Source organism: Seriola dumerili, unplaced genomic scaffold (genome assembly GCF_002260705.1).
Source record: "Seriola dumerili isolate Sdu_G_001 unplaced genomic scaffold, Sdu_1.0 BDQW01000040.1, whole genome shotgun sequence".
NCBI classification, from domain to species: domain Eukaryota; kingdom Metazoa; phylum Chordata; class Actinopteri; order Carangiformes; family Carangidae; genus Seriola; species Seriola dumerili.
In genome coordinates, this window is record NW_019174295.1 from 1267510 (window position 1) to 1273819 (window position 6310).

Genomic DNA, 6310 nt, shown 5'->3' on the forward strand with positions numbered 1-6310 from the left:
TGAAACTGGCTGGACAAGAAATTATCTTTGTTTGAATCTTCCTCCCACGCAAGTTACTTTGACGATCGTATCATCAACCCTTTCAAACAACACTTTCTGCATGTATCTGAGAGATCCTGAGGGGCGGTGTTTATCAAGAACAGTCTGTACACAGCCACATAATCCTGAGAAGAGGACTAATCAGGCAAAATAAGTGAAATCACCTGTGTGCGCGGGACAATAATGTTGGCTGGGAAAGGTGGAAAAGCTGGCTTATTGAAAAAGAAAGGCTGCAACAAAGGCTGATAGAAAACAGACTTGAATATACCTTGATGTTGCAGTACCTGATAGACAAATCTGTTATGGACATCTACTCCACCAGAGAGCTATAACAGTAAAGAATCAAAAGAGCAGGAATGAGTAAAATTATTAATTAATTGATAAGGTCATCTTTTCCCATCCTCTTAAATACATTTGCACAAAGGATGATTCATGGCAACAGCCACTAATTCACATTCTGTTTGGCTGGAATTTCATCATTCCGCTTTAGTGGGAACATAACTACTGATGGTCATTGGGTACAATACCTATGTTGCAAATGATGTTCTGCAAAAGTGTCCCCCTGGTTTCTCTTTCTCAGAGCAACCTCACAAACTGAGGACCAAATTTAGCAAAGGTTTTACACTACAGTTATTACTTCTGAAGCTCTAAAAACATGCGGGCAACAGATCTGGACAACTTCGAGTGTTTATTTAGACTTTAATATCAACTATTCAGTTAGACAATCCACCACAAAGTCTCTATGTTCTCTGCCTATGTTTTTCACTCCCCAGAGAGGGCTGCAGGCAGCACCGTCAAATCAGACAGACAAGTTTTAACAGGAGTTTTACTGCTGCGTCTGTGGAATGAGCAGCGAGGCCAGGAGCCAGCTTCACCGGGCCCCCAGGTGACCGTTCAGGAGACAGAGGCCAACGAAAATTTACTTGAGCACAGCAAATGCAAAAGCAACTGATTTTAGATACATGCTTGAGTCATCTGGGTACCTGCAAGGAACAGGTCTGTAACACTGCTGTTGGCAACTTCAATGTCTGTTAACATCTGTGAAAACCCGGAGAGGTTGCAAATATGCAAATCAGGGCTCTATCAAGTAATAAATACTTGAAAATCCATTCCAATCCATCCAATTGTTGCCGAAACATTTGTCTCAAAACGTCACAGTGGTGCTAAAGGAAAAGTCAAGGAGTCACTTAAGTCAATAGCTTGTATCATCTGGGAACCATGAATGTCAATACAAAATTTAGTGCTGATCCATTAAGTAGGCGTTTTAACCCCAACCTAACCCTTACCGACTACATGCTCAGATTATAACATTTCGTAACTGTATGCATTCGTGTGAAATATAATAGATATACTGTGTAAACCTGTATCTGCTTGTTCTACCATTAAAACTAATGTGTTAACTGGCAGAAATACTTGAACACTGCACATTATGTTTTAATGACTGCACCATCACATCTAAAGGAAAATATGCTCCATGAGTTCTGCATCTTTTTATGCACATTTTTCTCATGATCACACCTCACACACAGTATATGGAAACTCTGGGAGACTGGGATCTTGAGTTGAATTTAAAAAAAAAAGGTTCTGCATGATTGAGCAATGCTTGGCAGCACAGCATGTATTTGTAAAGATGAACAGGGTAGAGAAGGGTTAAGGAGGCTAAATTGTATTGGGAAGAGATGGAGATAGAGCTACAAACAATGGCTCTGGTCCTTGAGATGCTGCTAACGCACATTTACGAGCAAAAATGTATCTTCTTTTCTATGAATGTTGGTGATGTGTATTAAATAATAAAGAGACTAACACCCTTGCAGATGCACAGTACATGATGTGTTATGATTAAGGGCGTTGTCCCAGATGATGAGGCAAATTTCTTTGCACAAACATAATAATTACTTTCTCTGCAGCAAAATATAGCGGCGAACTCCACCCTCTCTGCCTTTATACGTTCATGCTCTGTCTCATTATTCTTCACTAATTGTTGTCTTTCACTCCCTGTCAAACCAGCAGGTTCTTTTGTGTCACACAGCCCCACCAGAGCCGCCTGCCGCCGGTGTTACCTTTCACCTGCCACGTCAGGCCAAGACAATCAGGTATCTCCAACCGGCACAGCTGTAACGGAGCAAGGGAGTCGATGCAGGGTAATGATTAACTCAGTTTCCTCTCTGATTTTAACAAAAGCTGTCACTAACCTCTTTTTAAATATTTGACCCAATCTATTATGTCCTCACAGATAAGACGTTATCAGCTCCATGCAAAAATGTCACATTCACAAGAAAATCTTTGGCGGACAAAAACAAATGGGTTTTGAAGTTAATATATTTCAGATATAAAACTAATGGCAAGAGAAGTCTGAATTCTTGCCAGGAAAAGCATAAAAATCCCACACATGTTTATCAAGTGGTTGGTATCAATTCACCATGGCCTACAGAGTCACATGAATTAACAGCCAGCTTGATCCCTATGTCAGGGAACTCTCAACAACAAAGATGATTCTGCACAGAGGACAAATCTCTCTTAATAAACATACATGGACATTAACATTGGATCCCCATTAGGTTCCACACAGTGGTCGCACACAGTTGAGCTGCTAAATGCTCGCTATGTTCGTTAGCTAGTTGCTAACTTTGTCTGGCTGCAGTTTGGTATTGGGCTGGGAGCTTTCAGAGGATTTATTAGAGCTTTTTTTGGGCTGACAACAGCACAGGCTTGATGAGAAAAGCAAGACTGAAACAAAATAGTAAATCTGTCTGTCAGAAGACCAAAGCAATTAGTTGAAAGATGCTAAAATCCTCTGCAGAGCTGAGGGGAATTGTGGTCAGGAAGAAAGGAGATTAGCAGAAGAGCTTTGGAAACTTCCTACCCTCCAAACCCTCTCACTACAGCTTCCTTCCATTCATCTGGTGAGTGACATCTTAATTTACACAGTAATTCAAATCCAAATCTGAACCCTAACCCTAACCCTAACCCTAACCCTAGCTTGTTTAAAAATGTCTTTCCTCTCATTATTTACGTCTCAACTTTGACTAAAAACTTGTATTTTTGAAAACTAAGTAGTTGAGGTGTGAAAATGTGTCCACAGATAAAGAAACAAGACAACAATCCATTATTATTTTATGAATCCTTTTATTATCTCATTGAAGCATCTTCAACAAACAGAAAAAAACAAACAAAACATTGTTGTTCTTATTAATCTTACATAAACTGATAAATTCTCTTACACACAATGTATCAAAAAACCAAAAAAAATTAAACAGGCGTTCACATAAAACCGATCTAAAATCCCATTAGTTAAAAAAGAAAAAAACAAACAAATATTAATATTATAATAGGAAATAAAACCAAACAAATATTTACAAAGTCTTCTGTTGAAACTAAAACTACAGTTATGTACACAGTGGGTGGTCAGTGCTCCCTCCTTGAAAGAGAACTTGTTTCCTTGGGAATAAAGAATAAAGCAATAATAGTTTTTGAAATAACAGGATGGTGTTTCCCGTAGGTAAACAGAGATCGGGCAATCAATGCTTCATGCTTGTTTTAACCTCTGTGAAGTTCAAAGTGGGTGGATCCTACAGCCTCAGTCGCCATGGCATGATCCTGTGATCTGATCTGCACCATCTATTGGCATGGAGAGTAGCAGCTGCTTCAATTTAAACAAAGTAATGCGCCACCTACAGGAAACGAGTATCACGATGGGAGCCCCCCCCCCAGTTGTGACAGTGCGAGGGCATTTTAGATTTTCTGTTACAAAGTGCTGCTGCTGTTATTTTCCATTTCCATAGGTGGCACATGTCGACAGGTATAGAACTGGTCTGACAATAATTGAACAGGTTCCCCTTGTGGATAAATGTCATGCGATACATGAAGGAGCTAGTTGTGTTATTTTATTATTCTTACTCACAGTGAAGCGCTAGAAAAGAGAAGACAGAAGAAAACAGTCTAAGGTGAGATCAGGTAGGGGGCCTCAACATCAAAGATTTAATTCAATTAGTGGTTTATGTTTGATTCAGTTGACTGATTAAATATCAAACCACAATAACTTCACTGCCTCTGATCAGTGGAGACTGTGGACTGATTTTTGTGGACTTCATGTTACTGATCCCTAAACAATGTCCACTGGAAGACGCTTAAAATTCAATCATTGTTCTGACAGCTGTCTGGAAAAGTGTCACGTTTGCATTGGTTTGCTGTTGTAGCTGAAGCTTTAACTTTGTCCAAAAGCTGGAAGAGTAAATACTTGTTATATAGTAGTTGTTATGAAGGACTTTTTAATAACCTTTTTACCCTGGAAAAGTTTAGATTCAACACTGTTTTCAAACTGTTTGTATCACTGACTTTTAGTGTTATTCTGTCCAAAAAGAGAAAAGGTGGTTGATGACTGTCAATTCCTCTAAACTATAAAGTTGATTATGCAGTTGGTAAATATATAATTTTGTCAAATTCTCAATCCATTCCTTGGTTATATTTTCCCCCCGTAATGACAGTTTCAGTTCACAGAATGAAACTCTTTGTTTGTACTGTGCAGCTTTTTTTTTCATCTTGTGAATCCTTTTGTTGGCAAATGTTACTGCTACAACACTGCACAAAAATGTGTGGGCATTCCCAGCTGGAGGAGAAGACTTCCTTAAACCCATAAAGAATGCAGGGGCCGCAATGTACCAGGTAATGTCATGCAACCGAGTGCACGTTAACCCGCCGTTCATCTGCTTAACAGGACTGCCTTTTCAATCTGTGAGAGTCTAATTCACCACAATCAGGAATGATTACATAAGAAGTCTATCCACCCATCTCTGCCTTTCTTTAGCTGAAGTGTTGAACAAATACGGGAGAGAGAGAGAAAAAAAAGTGGGGATAAAAACAGAGCTGAATAGAAACTGCAAGCACACCGCAAACCGTCATCAAAGGAGGTTGGTCACCCTGGCAACGGGTAATGTCATGGATACAAACATTGGCAAGTTGCTCTGAGCTCGACAGGTATTACTACAGGTATTACGCAAGGCGATCGTTAACTTTTTCCATGGAGAGTTCTCTGATTGTGTCTGTTATTATTTGTTTATACTTTTTTTTTTTTTGAGGCCCTTACAGGGAGGCAAATCGCAAGGAAGTTTCCAGATGGAATATTACTCATATTAACATTCAATATAAAAAAAAAAAAAAGAAAAGAAAAAAGATGTCAAGTATAAATCTCAATACATTCGTTGTATTCTCAGACACACATATGCACACTTATAAACAAATATTTACAGAGGCATTTCCACCTCTCCTTGAAAGTTCATACCTCAAAATGGAAAAAGATGGCGACAGGACAGTGCTGATGGTGAAGAAGTTGGCAGCAGATTTGTAGGGACAACACAGTGTGTCCAGGATGTGTTAAGAAGGAGTCTCAGATCCATACTGCAGTTCCAGTGACTGCAGTTTTTGTAGGAAGTAATGAATGTAAAGTGTGTATGTGAACATGGATGTATGTATATGAGCTGGACTAGTGCATGTTTTAAATCAACACACCTCAACTGTTCAGAGATGGGAACACCAAAATCATCTCTGAGTCCCTGGTAGATGATTAGCTCTGGTGTTGAGACCTCGGCAAACACCGTGTTGACTGATAGCAGGTGATCAGCACTATCTCACACAGGAGAAAATGAGAATCTGGAGAAGCTCTAAAGCTACACTGCACGACATTTTGCATGCTATACAGCCATGTTATGTTTGCAAATACCTGGACATAATTTCCCTGTTTCCATAAATGCTGATTGGACAACAGAGCAGCTAATTACATCACAGGCCAGTTCGCCTGTATCACCTGTAATTTTTTTTTATTTTTGATTCCCAGTGTTTACCACACTCTCCCTGTTACACCTCGATCCTCTTTTCACCCGCCAGAGAGGAAGAGGAGATCACAAAGTGTGAGGGGGGCTCACTGTATCTCCCATAATCCATCCACTGAACAATCTAGACCCTGACCAACAAGTAGGTGCATCAATAAGGATGTGATCCCTCCTTGCCAGCTTCTCACCTGTCAAAACATATACCTGTGTATAACAACCTTTGGATACTGCTAGATGCCAACCATCACTCAGCTTATGTTAGCAAGGAGCACCAGAGTAAAGACGGGCACGCAGGGATGATTTTGGTTCTCTATCTGTTCTTGATTAAAGGTGTTAGGTTCAGGTGGCTGTCATGTTTGGATACTGAACTCTTTGTGTGTGATTTTGTGTGATTGTATATATATTTATATATACACACACACACACACACACACACACACACACAC